Below are 17,589 nucleotides of genomic sequence, written 5' to 3' on the forward strand. Positions count from 1 at the left end.
GATAACTAAAACAGCAAACCTACACACAGTTTTTAAATTGCCCACTTTTGCTTTCTGCTCTATGTTCACAACATTGTCATGTGGGCACACAAACAGCATGATCAAAGGCAGCATGGGTACAGGCTTAAAATGTGCACTCGGGGGCTGGAGGGCTGGCACTGGTGAAACAATTTCCCATCTATTCCAGATTTGTTCCACTTGTCGATCTAGCTCAGTATTGTATATTCTGATGGGCAGAGCCTCTTCAGGGTCTCAGGCAGAGGAACATCACCTGCTCTCTGATCCCTTTCACCAGGGATGCTTGGGGTTGACTCAGGGACATACATTCTGCACAGAGTGTGTCCTCTACAACTGAGCTATGGTCAAGGTGACTAAACTAGCATCCCTTGTAAACTGTATCCGAAGTTTAAATTCGTGCTTGGCTAAGATGGCTTTCTGTGCCATGGCACAAAACAGAACATGCAAAAACTTCAGGAAAGTTTTTTATGTGTGGCATTTTTAATCTTTGTTGGAAGCCGCCCAGAGTTGTTGTTGTTGTTGTTGTTGTTGTTGTTGTTGTTATTATCTGAACATGAGCAAAATTCCTTTCTCCATCTGTATCTAGATCTATGAAGAGGCTCATGGAGTCTAGCATCCTGCTCCCTACAGGTGTCTTGGGAAAGCCTGCAACCCAGGGGCATGAAAGCAGTATCTCTTCTTGCTGTAGCTCCCCAGTACATAGTGAAGCACAGCCTTGTTCCCTGCAGCCATCCAGACTATGGGATGCCGGCTAGATTAAAATGGTAAGTACCCACTGGTGCATTCATAGCTGCAGAGTCGGGTGAAAAACCAGGCTATAAATTTTATAATGCTTAATTCCCACTTAATTCTGTGGGACTTGCTCCCAGGCAACCCTGCACCGGACTGCAGCCTCACAACAGGTGTGGCTTCGTGTGTGAGGAATTAAGAGGAAAAAAGAAGAGTCACCCAGTCAACAGGAGTGCGGCTTAAATATTTGTTTGTATGTTTATTTATTTATTACAGTGACCCAGCAGGCGAGCTGAAGGAATCCCTTTTCCCGCCGAACGCTGCCTTCCACCTTCCTCCCGCTGCCGCCTTGCCCGGAGAGCCAAAGGCGAGGCGGGAGGAAGGGAGGAAAAAGGAGCGTCCTCCGCGAAGTCCGGAGAGAAACGACGCTCTCACGAGCCTGCACGCCAAAAGCCTCAGAACCGCCTGACCTCCGTTGACGTCGTCCCGCGCGTGACGCAGCCGCGCACGGGAAGAGGAGGAGGAGGGGTGAGAAGGGAGGGCTCATAAGTAATCCCCCCGCGTTCTTCGCCTTTCAAAGCCGCATCTACCACAATAAGCAGCCTTCGGCCGGGCGCGCACGCGCGGGAGGCTGACTCAGGACTCTTAACGGTTTTCTCCTCTCCCCCCTCCACCCCAGTTCCTTCAGCCGGACCTCAAAAGCGCGCATTGGTATCTTCTGACGCAGGGCCGTGTGCGCCGCCTCGGCTCCTTCCCCCCGTGTGGAGTTTCGTTGCCCTCTAGGGGAGGAGGGAGAGGATGTGGGAGAAAGAGAGCGCGGGGTTTCTTGGGCGGGCACGCTCGCGCTCCTCCCCCTTTGAGAAGCTCTTTTCGGCCGCCTCAGAAATTCTCAGTGACGTGGGAAGCCTGTGGCCTTCCAGATGTTTGGTGGGACTGCAACTCCCGTCAGCTGCGGCCAGCATAGGAGCAATGGGGGTTGTCGTACGACAAAATCCAGAGGGGTCAGAGGCAGTGCCCAGTGCCAGGCTATTTTGAGTCCTAGGAAAGGCAAACAACTTGCAAACCCTATTCCCGCCCCCACCCCGCAAAACAGTTGCTTACTTCAGTTTTCAAAAGCAGATGTAGAAAAAAACAACGAAAAACACAGAACTGCCAAATCCATTTTAAGTTGTAAGAATAAGTAATGCAGCAATCTTGGGCTATCTTTCCCAAATACAAAAGGAAACGTTTCAGCACACAAATCTGACCTTGTGAATCGTGATGTTAAATTTTTAAGTCTCTTAAATGTTTCCTTTTTGCGTGCCTTTTCCTTGACAATTTTTTTGTCACCAATTCCTTTAGGTCAAGTGCTGGTGCTTCGGCACATTCAGTTGATATAGTTGCCAACCCAACTGGTCTCTTTTGAAACATTGTGGAGCATGAAACAAAAAACAAACAAAAAAACCTTCCAGTAGCACCTTAGAGACCAACTAAGTTTGTTATTGGTATGACTGGTATCTGAAGAAGTGTGCATCTGATACAGGTATCCGAAGAAGTGTGCATGCACAAGAAAGCTCAAACCAATAACAACTTACTTGGTCTCTAAAGTGCTACTGGAATGAATTTTGTTTAGTTTTTATTTTGTTTCAACTATGGCAGACCAACACGGCTACCTACCTGTAACTAGAATTGTGGAGCATATGTGGGTTTTTATAAGTTTGAACTTTGAGAAATTGCGTCCACCTCTTGTGGCTGACACTGGCATAGACTTCAGAAGCCTTTCGGCTATTGTTGTTAAGTTCACAGCACAGATCTTCAGCATCAATTCCTTTGTTTCCATTGTGCATCAACAATTTTTCCAAATTCTTCATAGAATTGTAGAGTTCGAAGTGGTCCCAAGGGTCATTTAGTCCAGCCCCCTGCAATGCAGGAATCTTGGTTAAAGCATCCGTAACAGATGGCTATTCAACCTCTGCTTAAAAGGTAAAGGTACCCCTGCCCGTACGGGCCAGTCGTGTCCGACTCTAGGGTTGTGTGCTCATCTCGCTCAAGAGGCCGTGAGCCAGCGCCGTCTGAAGACACTTCTGGGTCACATGGCCAGCGTGACGAAGCTGCAGCACACGGAAACGCCGTTACCTTCCCGCTATAAAGCGGTACCTATTTATCTACTTGCACTTAAGGGTGCTTTCGAACTGCTAGGTGGGCAGGAGCTGGGACCGAACGACGGGAGCTCACCCCGCCGCGGGGACCATGCGATCAGCAAGTCCTAGGCACTGAGGTTTTACCCACAGCGCCACCCGTGTCCCAACCTCTGCTTAAAAGCCTCCAAAAGCCTCCACCATCTCCCAAGGGATACTCTTCCACTTGCAGGCTTAGGTACATCATCACACCTGCAGCCCACAAGGTAATTTTTGGTCAATTGCAATTGGCTTGCAGCTGAATTTAAATAAGCTTCCTTAGTTTGTAGCAGGTTGCTTCTCAGATTGACTTCAAAAAGGATGTACCAAGTAACAAGGGATACCACAAACTGTGCCCTTCAAAGGTCAGTACTGCGTCCCTATAAGGTCTGAGCCCTGTTGACTGCCTAGTTTATGGGGAGGCAAACTAAGGCCCAATTGCCTTCTAAATCCGGCCTGCGGACAGTCCAGGAATCAGCATGTTTTAGAATTTGCCCTTTTATTTAAAATGTATCTCTGGGTTATTTGTGGGGCCTGCCTGGTGTTTTTACATGAATAGGATGTGTGCTTTTATTTAAAATGCATCTCTGGGTTATTTGTGGGGTGTAAGAATTCGTTCATTTTTTCTCTCCAAAATATAGTCCGCCCCACCCCCCCAAGATCTGAGGGACAGTGGACCGGCCCCCTGCTGAAAAACTTTGCTGACCCCTGGCCTAGTTAGTCACAGGCTTCCCCCTCCCACCTTGGGTTATTCCTCTCTCCCTGTGTGTGAATCAGCAGGGCAGGTAGAAATTCAACAGTTCAGGCCCGTAGTCAAAAATATGAAGGTTAAGAGACTTTAAAGTTACATGTGTGTGCCGGGGGGGGGGGAGAGTTGTTTACTGCAAGTTGACATATAGGTGACCTGCCCACCTGCTAAATATGTCTTACCTGATTTAAGCTGGGGGGGGGGAATCATTGAAGGGGAATGCTGTATTCTGAAGAGACTACTCCCACAGCATCTCCCCTTATGGCTGTTTGCTTAATACATTTGTGTACTGCCTTTCATAGTTTCAAACAAAATCATAATCAAATCATAAAACAGATAGGCACAACTATCCCCAGGATAGAGATGCTATGATGTGAACGGTGGGTGACAGAATTTCAGGCTGTCATGCAGGTGCGAAAGACATTAGAACCCTACTTGGAAAAAGTGGTAACCCTGTCCTCTCTCCAGTTTTCTAGTATTTGCTCTTTTAAGTCATTAATCAAACAAGTGAACACATTCTACATCAGGAAAAGTTTCTGCTACCTTCCTTAGTTTTTGCAATATTGGGAGGATATTACAATATTTACCCATGCTAAGTCAAGTGTTACCATACTGCATATTAAACCATTGGCCTATGAAAAGACTTGGACATATTCATATACAGTGGTACCCCGGGTTACATACGCTTCAGGTTACATACACTTCAGGTTACAGACTCTGCTAACCCAGAAATAGTGCTTCAGGTTAAGAACTTTGCTTCAGGATAAGAACAGAAATCGTGCTCTGGTGGCGTGGCAGCAACAGGAGGCCTCATTAGCTAAAGTGGTGCTTCAGGTTAAGAACAGTTTCAGGTTAAGAACAGACCTCCGGAATGAATTAAGTTCTTAACCCGAGGTACCACTGTACAGTATATCCAACATTTTTGTTTTGTAATGCATGTTTTGTTGATACCTAATGTATTTATTTGTGGCATTCCACCATTTCTTTACTTTCCCTACATTTTGTAGCTTTTCAATGACAGTAAACATATTTCAGAAGCACTTGTAAGATCCATTTCTTTAGTAGTATGTCTTTCTCACCCAATTTGTTTATTCCTAATTCTATGTGATTTCACTGTGTATGACAGAACTTGGAACTTCAAATTTACTTTATTTTTAATTTTACTTCCCAGATCCATTTTCTTTTTGTCTTGTAGTATTGTGACAGCCAATCTTATACATGTTTACTTGGAACTAAGTCCTACTGATTCAGTGGGGCTCACACATAAGTGAATGTGTATAAATTTGCAGACATAATTTTATGGAATTAGAAATGCTGCATTCTGGAGTGTAGTCAATGGCAACGTTTCTTTGTTGACCTCTCAATATCTTGAAGTTCTTCAGTTATTTACTATGCTGTGTTCAAAAAGGTGTAACAGGCGACAGGCTAAGTAATAAATTTTGAAGTGAGGCAGTAGCACTGGATTACAGAAGTCTCTTCCTGTCCAAGATCGCTTCCAGACAACCTTTTTATTGAGCATACTTTGTGAACTGTTCATGGGAGTTTAGATGGCATTGCCTCGGGCAAGTGGCATTCCACACTTTCCAGGACATTTATGTCACTTTTCGTATAGCAAAGCCTGATCTTTTGGGGAAAGGAGGGTTGTTGTGCAAGTCCTCCAACTGCACTTAGATTGCGCAACCTGGATTTTCCAGTATGTGATTGAATCCCACCTAAATATTATGAAGATCTGAAAGTGCCCCAAATCTCTTGATACTGGATTAAATATATCACCAGCTTGATATACCTTGGTTATTTTACCATATGAAACCATATGTTAGGAAAACATATACGTATCTTCTATACAGTAATTCCTTTTTGGACCTCTAATACAGTGCATGTATCTGTGGATCTTGTAGTTATTTTATGGAGAGGGACCTGATTGCACCAGATTTGCAAGTGAAAGGTCTGGGATTCATTCCTGGTTATCTCTACTTCAAAGGCTCTTGGGCCACAGGTGATGGGAAACACTTTTTTCTGAGACCCTGGACAGCTGCTGTCAGTCTGAAGATAATCTTTGGTTAGATGGTATAAGGCAGATTTCTGTGTTTCTGTAAATTATAAGAATAATTATTTTGTGCATGGAATTAGAATGGCTAACAAACATACATAGAAAATTAATCTGTCTTTATGACCAAGAGCTGTGTGGCAACCATACGTCAGAATGAGGTGTTCCATGTGCCTGAGTCTAAAGACTGGCAGCGAGAAAGCAAAATAAAAGATGTTGTACTATGGTAGCATTATGATTGTTATGTTCTAGGTACTGACATAGGCTGTGACTGCGAGTCCAGTGAATTTCATTATCTTTCAATGTGATAGTCCTGTCTTCTTTTGAAGTACTATTAGACTACTGAAACCACAGACTAAATAGGCAAATCGAAATAATTTGACTCAAGTAAGTGGTTCCTTTCTTTGAGCCCAGCGGGAAGCAGAATGGTTATTTTCCCGCCATATTTATCCTTGCAATGCTGAATCTGTTGTAAATTGGGCTGAGGAAATGAGGCAGTACTATTTATTCTGGTCTTAGAGGGCCATTAGCTAAATTTCTGCCGAATACAGAAAAATTATGAGGGCAGTGGTGATTCTTTGGTTACAAGGTCATTTATGGTGAAATGAAATTTGTCACTGAACTCATCTTTTGTTTTACCTTGTTCCAAAATGATGATTCAATAAGTCCAACTTGTTGCAGCAAATATTGAAAGTAATCAAATATAAGTAGAATAAAAATCAAATCATGTAAACAAAGGTGGGAGCTGCTCTGTAAAATACTGTTATGCACACCCTGTTATGCTTATTTAGGTGCAGTGCTCCAGAATTCAGTTTCCTTTGGAGACATATAGCATCATTTGCTTTATTTACAAATAAGTAAGGCAGACGTTTACCTTCCTGCTGGAGCAGTACCTATTTATCTACTTGCACTTTTTGGCATGCTTTCGAACTGCTAGGTTGGCAGGAGCTGGGACCGAGCAATGGGAGCTCAACTGCTGACCTTCTGATCGGCAATGCCAAGAGGCTCAGTGGTTTAGACCGCAGTGCCACCCGCGTCCTGTTTCCGTGTGCTGCTCTGGTTTCGGTGTTCCGTTGCGCCAGAAGCGGCTAAGTCATGCTGGCCACATGACCCAGAAAAATTGTCTGCAGACAAATGCTGGCTCCCTTGGCCTGTAAAGTGGGATGAACGCCGCAACCCCAGAGTCGTCTGCGACTGGACTTAACTGTCAGGGGTTTTTTGCCTGTACCTTTTAAGGCAGTCATATTGGAGGTAAGGACTCCTGTTGCAGGGAATACAATTGCTAATCCTGCATGAAGTTCCCCAGGGATTCAGTACTTCAGGCTTCCTCAACCTCGGCCCTCCAGATGTTTGAGACTACAATTCCCATCATCCCTGACCACTGGTCCTGCTAGCTAGGGATCATGGGAGTTGTAGGCCAAAAGCATCTGGAGGGCCGAGGTTGAGGAAGCCTGTACTACATCCTCAGTTTTGGTCAACTCCAGCTGAAAACATACAACTACTGTATATCCAAATTAAGATTTGCTACAAACTGTTTCTCGTTCCTTCCCATTAGTTTAGGGGTGTTTACTTCAAAAAAACTTCAAAAGGTTAGGTACTAGGTAGCCAAAATTTAATCTGTACTGCAGGTTGCATTATACCACAAACCATGCATAAAGGGTTATGCCATAGAATAGTTAGGTTGTTTACAATTCATTGCCGAGATTTGCAGTGCTCGAATATATGGTTATGATGGTACTAACAATGTGCCATAAAACTCTAAAGTTCCAGTGTTGTGCACTACAAATTTAAGTCTGAGTGGATACCATTGTAATGTATTATGATATTTGAGAAATGATTGTTGCAGAGACCTCAGTGACTTTTTTCCACTTCTAACATTCTTATGAATAGTAGATTTTTACTCATAGGGTAATAGTGGTTTAGACTGTTAGGCTTTTTGTTGCTATTGAACAATGTGAAAAGAGTTAGTGCTCATACACTGTTTCGAATTCTGAACTTTATCCTTATAAATAACCCCTGGATAAGTGTTTTATACTGTATATAACAAATTTCAAGGTTTGTAGCAACTGAGATATAGTTGAGGCTTGCTTTCTATGCTTTAGCAAAGCATTAAGTAATTTCCATTCCAAGAAGTGGAACAGTTTTATAGTAATCCTTTTAATATATGCACTCTGAAAAACATATCTGTGATCCTCCAATGCTGTAGCACTGAAGAATGAAATCACTTTCTTATTTTTCTACTACTACTTCTTTTCTTTTTCTTATTTGTCCCCCCCCCCAAAAAAATTAAAATAAAATAAAATTGGAGAAAGCAGAAGTTCATCAATAGGGGAAAAATATTTTCACTTGCTTAGTTCATAACTTGCTTAGTTCATAATTACAAAAGTAAATGAATATTATAAGTGGTTAGTGGTAGAAGACTTTTGCAGAAATATATACTTTTTATACACTTCTTTGTATTTGCACCAGGGAAATCTTCTGGCCCTCATGGAATAGCAAGAGTTAAGTACAACGGCCTTGAATGAAATAATTCTAGAACTTTCTGGCAGTTGCTGATGTCATGTGTTGTCAGGAATACTTTAGATGATATGATTCAGTGTCTCTCCACCATGCACAATCTGCTGCATTAAATAGTTGAAGCTAGGACATTTCAGTGCATGATCTCAGTTTATCCCTCTTCTTCCAGTCACATGCTCATGAATAGCACCTGATCATACTAGGATATGAGCTTCCTGTGAAAACCATGATACATAAGCAATTTATTTGGACTAGGAAAACTGAATGGACAAGAAAAGCAATCTGAATGAATCCAAAAGTTGTATTTAAATGATACAGAAATGTATGTCAAAAATCTGCAAATTCATTTTCTGGAAATGTGTATTCCCATGAGGATGCTGCTGGCCATAATTTGTATTCCTTTTTCACAGCTCTTTTCTGTGTTTCATATACCCGAGTGTTAGGTTTGGTGTGATTACATTGCAAACATGTTAGGCTTGAGTACAGGCATGAGGTAGTTGTCTTCAATATTTTGAATAGATGGAAGAATTGCTTAAAAACTGGTATTTACTAGTGATCCCACAACATTTCAATAGTATTGTTTTTTGGTTTTCTTGGACCATTAATGTATTTTAAAAAATATATTTTCAAAAGCCCTCTTACAACATTGCCTTGTATTGGATATTATGACATTTTCTTTCTTCTTTAGTGTATAATAGAAAGAAAATCTCATAACAGCTTGCTAGATTGCCATCATTCCCAGGAGCTGATGTGCGTAATGGGTGTAATGAAGAGCATCAACAATATAACATTCCCACCCCTGAATTGACACTTGACAATTTTGTAACCTGATTCAGCTGCACTCTCTAAGCATTCAGATTTCCTTGTAGTTGTCTGCAGAGCTGAAGCTTTTTATAATGTATTACTGGATTACACGACTATATAATTTCTTCGATACTTACCAAAGGAGTGGAGGGAAGTCCAAGGCTCAGTTGAGACTAACTCAGTTATGTATTTTATTTATGATTTGTGAAGTGGATATAATTTGTATAAGGTATGTGGTGGATTTTTTGTTTATGTTTTTCCTGGATATATGTGCAAATATGAATAAAAATTTATAATGGAAAAAAATATAATGTATTACTGGATCTTGGGAGATTCTTTGAAATAAATAAGAATGAAATCACCATTAAAGTTCAAAAAGATCAGGGTAAAAACAATAACCCTCTATTAAGTTCACAGTACAGTGGTACCTCGGGTTACATACGCTTCAGGTTACATACGCTTCAGGTTACAGACTCCGCTAACCCCGAAATACTACCTCGGATTAAGAACTTTGCTTCAGGATGAGAACAGAAATCGTGCGGTGGCAGCAGGAGACCCCATTTGCTAAAGTTGTACCTCAGGTTAAGAACAGTTTCAGGTTAAGAACGGACCTCCAGAATGAATTAAGTACTTAACCCGAGGTACCACTGTACTTGATTTTTTTGAAAGTGAATTTCCCATGCGCTGAATTTTTAAAATCAAGATATTTATGTATGTGCTGGTTTTGCACTGCATGCTTGCCATCCAAAGCTGGTAGCCACTGGTAGGGCGTACCCAGAAGTTGGTTACAGTGGTACCTCGGGTTACATACACTTCAGGTTACAGACTCCGCTAACCCAGTAATAGTGCTTCAGGTTAAGAACTTTGCTTCAGGATGAGAACAGAAATCGTGCTCCGGCGGCACGGCAGCAGCAGAAGGCCCCATAAGCTAAAGTGGTGCTTCAGGTTAAGAACAGTTTCAGGTTAAGAACAGACATCCGGAACGAATTAAGTACTTAACCCGAGGTACCACTGTACTTTAACCTTCTGTTCTCGAATGAAGCTGCCCTTGATTTCTTAATTTTACAACATATGTAAAATGTCCTGGGTCATCTGTGTTTGGCCTAGGGTGCCATGTATCCTACTTTACAGAGGACAGTTCTTTCTTTTAAGGAGTCTTCCAGCTGAAGGGCTGCCCTGTGCAAGTCTACCTAATGATAAAGAACTACATTCCTGGACTCCACATGTATATGTGAAATCATGTAAACTGGGGAGGCACTGTTGAGAGTGGCTGGGAAACAGATCTCTCTTGGCAGATCCCATCCATCCCACCTGCCTTCCCCATGCATGTGCACACCCTGCCTGTTTCTGGTGACTGGAAAGTTGAGCTGGGGTCGGTGACTGGGTGGTTTGCAGTGCCCAGCGCTGCCACAGAGCCTCTCCATGCTCTCCCTTTTAGTCTTGGAAGTTGCCGGAGATGGTTTGTTTTTATCTGGTTTCTCCCCTACCCACAAGAAACAATGTTGCTGCCTCCTTGTGGGGTGGTGAGAAACTCTCTGATCCTGCCCAAAGACAAAATTGACATGAGTGAGTGAGGGATGGGCAGGCGGCTGGGGGCAGAGAGCAGCCCCCACACCATTGCTCTGCTGGCCAGGTAGAGGAAAGTTAAGGAGGGTAAGTGAGGGGGGCAGCAAAAAACTAGGAGTGGCCGTGCAAACTGTTTTCCCTGCTATCTAGCTCTCACCTGCTCTTTTTGTGCCATTTGGGCACCATTTCCTGGTTCAAACAATGCACATAAAGTGGTGTGTGTGTGTGTGTGATGCTTCCCATCAACAGTTATCCTGAACCACAGACTGAGCAGAGAGATACACAGGTCATCATCTCCCCTTCGTTAGTGCAATGCACTTTATTTCTATTTAAATGATAGTAATTATTTCTAAATTTGCATCTATACTTAAAAATCAAATTTTATGCAGAAGTGTGTCCTCTTTTTGGGGGGTGATTGCTTGAGGGCAGGTAGTGGGTTAGATCTGTGATGCCTCTCACTCAGGACTGAATGGAGGGGAGGCAAGAATTTGAAGCAGAAGTCCATGGCTATGTGAGCATCCCTGCTTGAATTCTTATGACCAGAATCAAGATGGGCATAGTCTGCTGTGAACAGGCCCCACATCTTGATCCTGCTCACCCCCCCCCCCGGATACCTGACTTTTCCACTTCCAACAAAACCCAACCTCACCTTGGGGGAAAGTATAGGGAGTTGGCAGGTGTGCCAGATCCATAAAAGTTTGCTCCCCCTCATCAGAGGCCAATGGTGTATCAATTTCCACAAGGAATCCTGAGACTTGTCCCAGGTCCCCAGTGGGGAAGACTTTGCTCTGCACATCAGTGATTGCATATGCTGCCAATTCACCTTCAGTCTTAGAGGATTGGGTGGCAGTTTCCACTCTATGGGGCTTGTTTAATGTTCCCGTCAAACACTTGAAAAGCCCTTCCAGGCTCTGAAGTGCAGACAGGCTATTTTGGAGCAGTTGGGAGGACTGCAATCACCCAGCCCTTTCTTCAGCCCTACTCTCAGGAGATATTCTCAGAGATTACTATTAAGTGTTTCATGGCTGCTTTCTTTGTGTTCAGTGGTTGAGGGAGTGAAAGTATGAAAGTGTCCCTGATTTCAGTGGTCTAGGATACATACTGGACCACATGACTTATTGAGCATTCATCCTTATATATTTCCATATAGTCTTACACAGAAGGTAGACTATACCTGGTATTTATTGAGCATTTTTTCTGATTTGTTTGGGAGGCAGATATGCAACAAATTACGTTCTCTTGCATTCATCCTGATTTGCTTGTGGGGTTATACATCTTCCCATTAATTATTTGTTCATTATACTTTTCAGTGCATTTCCTTGACACTTTCTGACCTGCAAAACATCAGTTAGTTATTTTAAAAGCAGATCTGTTGTGCTGGGACGACAAAACTCTTTAATGATGTGAGCTTAAAGTTCTGATTCATGTTTGAATCACTCTCATGAAGCACTGATCTGGAGGCACCCACAGTCAACTTCTACGCCCTTCCCCCCAAAAATGATTTCCAAGTGGTATTGCAAGACTATTTTAAACTCTTGAAAAAGGTGGTCTGCTTTTCAAGCCTTCAGTAACACTCAATTTGAATCCAAATTGTGATTTGAGCAGAGGGGAGTTTACGTGCTCCCTCCTTTGAATAAGCAGAAAGTTCCACCAGTTGACAGAGTCAGCCCAAGGCATTTTGACACCTAAGGTGAACCACAAAATATCAACCCCCTCCTGGGAAGAAGGAGTGAGTGCAGATCTACACCAGGAATCAATGGCCCTTGCTTGGGGTAGGGGAAGACCCCAGAGGTCAGCCCCAGGCATTTCCTCCCCAGGGAAGGGAGGAGATCAGCAGCACCTCCTATTCACCAAGAAGTTGCTGTAGAGGTGGCATTGGGTGGGGTAGGGGGGCATTTTTTACAGAGGAGGTGGCAGATCCGCCCTCCAAGGAGCATGCTGCAGCTGTTCCTGCCATCACTGTGGCACCAGTGGGCAGTGCATTCCTTGGAGGCAGGATCTGCTGCCCTGGTGGATCTTGAGGACCAAAGCGGTCATCTCACCTTGCCTCATGGGTGAGCTGGCCTTGCCAGCTGAACAGGAGCAAGAGGTTTGACTGCTTGTTGCTGGCACACAGAACACACTTATGACTGATTCTTTTACAGAGTTAGGTGTGTCTTAAGTCCACTGATTTTAGTTGGCATATACATACCTCAAACTCTATTATTCCATTTTTTTTCATACCACTTGCCCTTTTTCTTTCCTCCCCCTTTTGGGGGTAATTTAATCCTGAGGGCCAGACGTCCAAGCACAAAGAAGAAAATGAACTCCAGCAATAAAACCACTACTTTGTTAAGAGACATTTTGATGATGGTAATTTTTTTTTTAAAGCTGCAGAAATGCAGCTGACCTCAATGCCATTTTACATAGGATTTGAAATGACACATTTATTTTGCACTCTTAATTATAAAGCCCAAGGCAGTACGCTGGGTAATGTGAAAAAGTGCTGTTCTGAAAACAAAAGTCCATCGTATTATTTGTGTGTTTATAATTCATTGTTTATTTTATTTAGGATGTAAATATAGCCTTCTCTCCAGTTGGCTGGTTAGCTCTGTACTTTGGTAGAATGGTTCAGTGCTAAGGGATGTTTTGGGGGACACTAAAGGGTTACTATTCACATTTCCTGTGTAATTCCTTCTGATCTTGCTGAGCTGTAATTATTTTCTTGAGGTTAAACATTCCCAGGCTCCTATAACCTTCTAGTCTGTTTGCACTGGCCAACTTTGTCCCAGGTGATCATGTGGGCGAACCTCCTGCTTTTAAGGAAAAGAAAATCTCTTTCCTGTGTAAGATACTTTAACTGTGCCGTCCTTTGCTTTACAATCCCAGAAGAAATCCCTTTAAAAACAATAATATGGTAAGGAAATTAGTCTTTTCAAGTCAGGTTTAAGAATCAAATATTCGACCGGTCCTCCGTGTGGGTTTAAAATTTGCTCAATCCTAGATAAATGGCTTTCAGTTTCACATTAAAGATGAACTTTTGCTAAACACATTTAGAAAAGAGTCTATGGTTCAAAAGGCACATTCTTGACGGCCTCACTTTTGCCAACATATCTGGCAAACCATCTAAGATTAGCGGTAGATATTATAGCAATCATGGGAATTGCTGCTTAAAACTGCAGCCTTTTGTTGAACTCCCCTCCTTGCTCTGTAACATGTAATTAATGTGTAATTAAGGAAATGCATAATGTGATTTCATCATGTCATATGTTTCGCTGTCCTCGTTCCACAGGTGTGCGTGGGAAGAACAGACAATGTGATATACAGTGGTACCTCGGGTTAAGTACTTACCGGTAATTCGTTCTGGAGGTCCGTTCTTAACCTGAAACTGTTCTTAACCTGAAGCACCACTTTAGCTAATGTAGCCTCCTGCTGCTGCCATGCCGCCGGAGCACAATTTCTGTTCTCATCCTGAAGCAAAGTTCTTAACCCGAGGTACTATTTCTGGGTTAGCGGAGTCTGTAACCTGAAGCGCATGTAACCCGAGGTACCACTGTACTGCTTCTTTACCTTAACAACACATTTCAGGAGGAGAAGGGGGAACCAACAACCTCACCACTTCCTAGTTCTAGAATTCAAAGTAAGGGGCTCCCTAGATTGCAAAACTGTTAGTGGAATTGAAAGGAACTGGGCTTTCATTTCCAGATCTGCATAGGTTACAAAAATAGTATAAAAAGTTACCATCAGTGCCTCTGATTTGTATTTCTATATTCCTGTTCATCTGACTCATCCTTTCAAAACTAGGTGGCCTCCAGATGTTTTGGGCTGTAACTCCCAACATCCCTGATCATTGGCCATGTTGGTTGGAAGCTGTAGTCCAAACTAGAGGGCACCTGGTTGGGGAAGGCAGAGCAATAGGCTTGGATCTTCAGACTGAAGTTACTGCTTATGGGGTTGACAATCTATGGAAATAAAAAGCGAGGCCTGTCGGTTTTCCCATTAGACTTGATGTAGCTTCTGTTTTATGTAGCACTTATTGGGTGCATAAGGTGCAACATACAGATTGCCTTAGTAATACTGCAATAGCACTGAAATAGTTGTTTTAGAAAGGCATTTCTTGTGGGATCAGTGTTCCTCACGCATTGCAGCATCCACACAATGGCAGCATCAAAATGTCAGCTTGCTCCCTGCCGCCCCGGTGCCACCCAGTTTAATCCTGATTTGCCCTTTCTGGGCGAAACCTGTTGCCGACCACTTGTTTGAGTTATTCAAGCCAACCTGTTGCAAATTGAGCCTCTGTCTGAAAGCACCTATGGCGAGCTCTGTAGGATGCTATTCCTGTAAAACAGATGGCAGTCAAAAGTTACGAGATAATAGCTTACCTAAGCCATTATGGCAGTTTATGGCTGGGGTGAATTTTGAATTGGGAGGCCAGCTGCATTAAAAATGATGAACTGTTGTACATCTTGGTGGCACATGGGAACAAACTCTGACAAATGGGGTTGGGCAGGTCTGTTCATGAGAATAACCCCTTTGTGATTAAAAAAAACCCCATTAAGTATATGGGTCTGCTATGGTTGAGTTATATGCTTCAACTTTCATTCAAATTCTGGCCAGGGAAGAATTAAATATATTTAATTATTCCTATCCACAAGACATTCAAATGTATTGGTATAGGACAGCTTCCCAAATGAGCTCTTTGTGTTAGAGGGCCATAAGCAGGCCTGCAACCTTTGGTCACCTTCTCACCTGGAATCTCCTCTCGAACTCAGTGATGAACAATTCTTCCTGTAGTTGGGGGTTAGCTTGTTTTTTGTACGTTCTTCTCTGGTGGTCTTACTAATGAGATCCCTGCTCTTTACAGTCTGGGGACAATAATCCCTTATTTCTTTTACCTACAGACAGTGGCTGCTTTTGATGAGAAGAAAGTTTCATCTTGCACAGGACTTAGCCATCTCTAATGCCACCCTAGGTTTTAGGTGCAGGAAAATAAATACACTTTAGAGAAAAAATGGGTCCAAACTATTAAAACCCAGACATAGGCAACATTTTGTAGAATTAATTACCTCTGGACCCAGCAATCCTAAGTGCAGCATTTTTCTGTATGCCACATCTTTATTTACAACCTTCACCCATTTGCCAAATTAATACACAAAGAGCACCATCCAAGCCATATAAAAACACTGTGAATAATTAAAATTGGAGAGAAAAGCTGCGTTGAACCTAGAGGAAAGAAGGCACATGCTGAAGTTTTACTGCTAAATTGAAGCCCTATAAGCCGCCTGGAAGGGCAGTCACTCTGCCTGTCAGACACTCTGAGCTCATTGAAGGAAAAGTAGGGTGTAAGCTTGCTAATATTTTGTTAGTAAACTTTCCTTTAAAAAATAATGCAAGTAGTAATAACACACAGTGTTGTCTGCTGGTATGCTGAGTACCAAGCTCAGTCTTTTAAGCTTCTGTGTCAACTGTTTGTGTGCTTGTCATGAATTTATCAGGGATTTTATTTAATGTAGTGGTGAGGTACTTGTGCCCCCCCCCGATGTGGCTGGACTCCCAACTCCCATTGACCATACTGACTGGGGTTAGTGGGAGTTGCAGTCTGGCCACCAAGTGTTCTTTAGTTCTCTGGTCCTTCTTTGAACCTCAGTCTTAGTGTTGGTATAGTGTTGTTGTTTTTTGTGGTGCAGTTTCTGTCTCTTTGCCAGATCTAAAAGGCCTTCCTTTTTTTGTCAGTAATGCGTTCAATCTCACTATCATGCTCATCAAACAAGTCCTGGTGTTTCTTGGTTTGGTATCCAATAATTTGTTCACAGGCTGAAATAATGGATGTTTTTAGCTTGGTTCAGTGTTCCTTGATGTTATCAGGGAACTCCAAAAGCAGATAGTCCCTAAGAGTCATTTGGAACCAATCCTGCTTAATAGGATCTTGAAGCGCTTGAGTGTTCATTTTGCGCCTTGGTTTCCTTCCTTGAAGCCCGTGTTGAGGTATAATCTTGATAGCCATCATGCAACGTATTAATTGGTGATCTGTCCAGTTGTCGTTGACACTCGTCATAGCTCTGGTAAGGAGCACATCATGGCGATCTTCAGGCTAGTGTCCTTAAGAAATATGGTTTATTTTACACATATTTACAACCTGAGTTTTGATGGAGTGAATGCAGAACATTACACCCCAATAGTGTCTCTCGCTCTTTGGGTCCAAAGCAGCAGCCAGTCATGCCCACCCCTTGCCCCCACCCCGTTCTCTCAGTGCAGCCTCTCCCAGCCAGCGTGCATGGAGTTCTCACCCATCTTTTCTCCTTCCTAAAAACCCTTGCTCAAAACCTCAGTTTAAAATGACACCTTTTTCCCTGCAGTGACATCATGCCCTCTGTTACGCTGGCAACCTCCCCGTCCATGCCTGCATTGTCTTCTGCCTGGCTGATGGCTCCCATTATCAAATGATACACGCCGTCTTCAAGAACCCACTCCCCAGCAAGCTATCACTAGGCTGGCCTCATGAGGAAGCTAGTTTGTGTTATTTCCAGCCCTTGCTAAATTCATGAAATTTATGAGTTTGCTCAAATTCTGACCCTTCACTGAATGTAACAGTATGCTTGTCATGAGTTTATAAGGAAGTTTATGTAATGTAGTGGTGGGGAATCCATGGTCCCCCGGTGAGGAAACAGGGTAGGAGGTACTGTAGGCCTTGGGCTACAAGAAAGTATGACATGGGGGGGGGGAGCTGTTTGAGATGGGCCATGCCTCTCTCAGTTCTGCTCTCAAGCATCCAAGTAGGAATGCTTTCATGTCTAGCACCCTAGTCCAAATTCTCACCCCAGTTACCCACAGATTTCTATAGGGTTTACTCTTTCAGCCATGCATTGACAAGTGAGCTGGGTCACTAACATTCCTGTAATGACAGAAGGATGGATGGAGAGAAATATGCCACCATACAATACTAAAACATGGATTTACGTAGATGGGTTAAGATTGATTGTTGAAAGGGATCTCAGAAATAAAACCATATACTCTTCAGCTGGGAT

General features: G+C 43.0%; 1 long non-coding RNA gene across 1 annotated transcript in view; it reads left to right on the forward strand.

Annotated features, from left to right (window-relative positions):
* The first annotated feature begins 3,037 nt into the window (after positions 1-3,037).
* The window catches only part of LOC128424231 (uncharacterized), a 34,101-nt gene continuing 19,549 nt past the window's right edge, over positions 3,038-17,589 (forward strand). Inside the window, exon 1 of the long non-coding RNA XR_008332958.1 lies at positions 3,038-3,130. This is a non-coding gene — a long non-coding RNA (uncharacterized LOC128424231). The remainder of the gene's footprint in view (positions 3,131-17,589) is intronic.

The sequence above is a fragment of the Podarcis raffonei genome, chromosome 12, assembly GCF_027172205.1.
Source record: "Podarcis raffonei isolate rPodRaf1 chromosome 12, rPodRaf1.pri, whole genome shotgun sequence".
Classification (NCBI taxonomy): domain Eukaryota; kingdom Metazoa; phylum Chordata; class Lepidosauria; order Squamata; family Lacertidae; genus Podarcis; species Podarcis raffonei.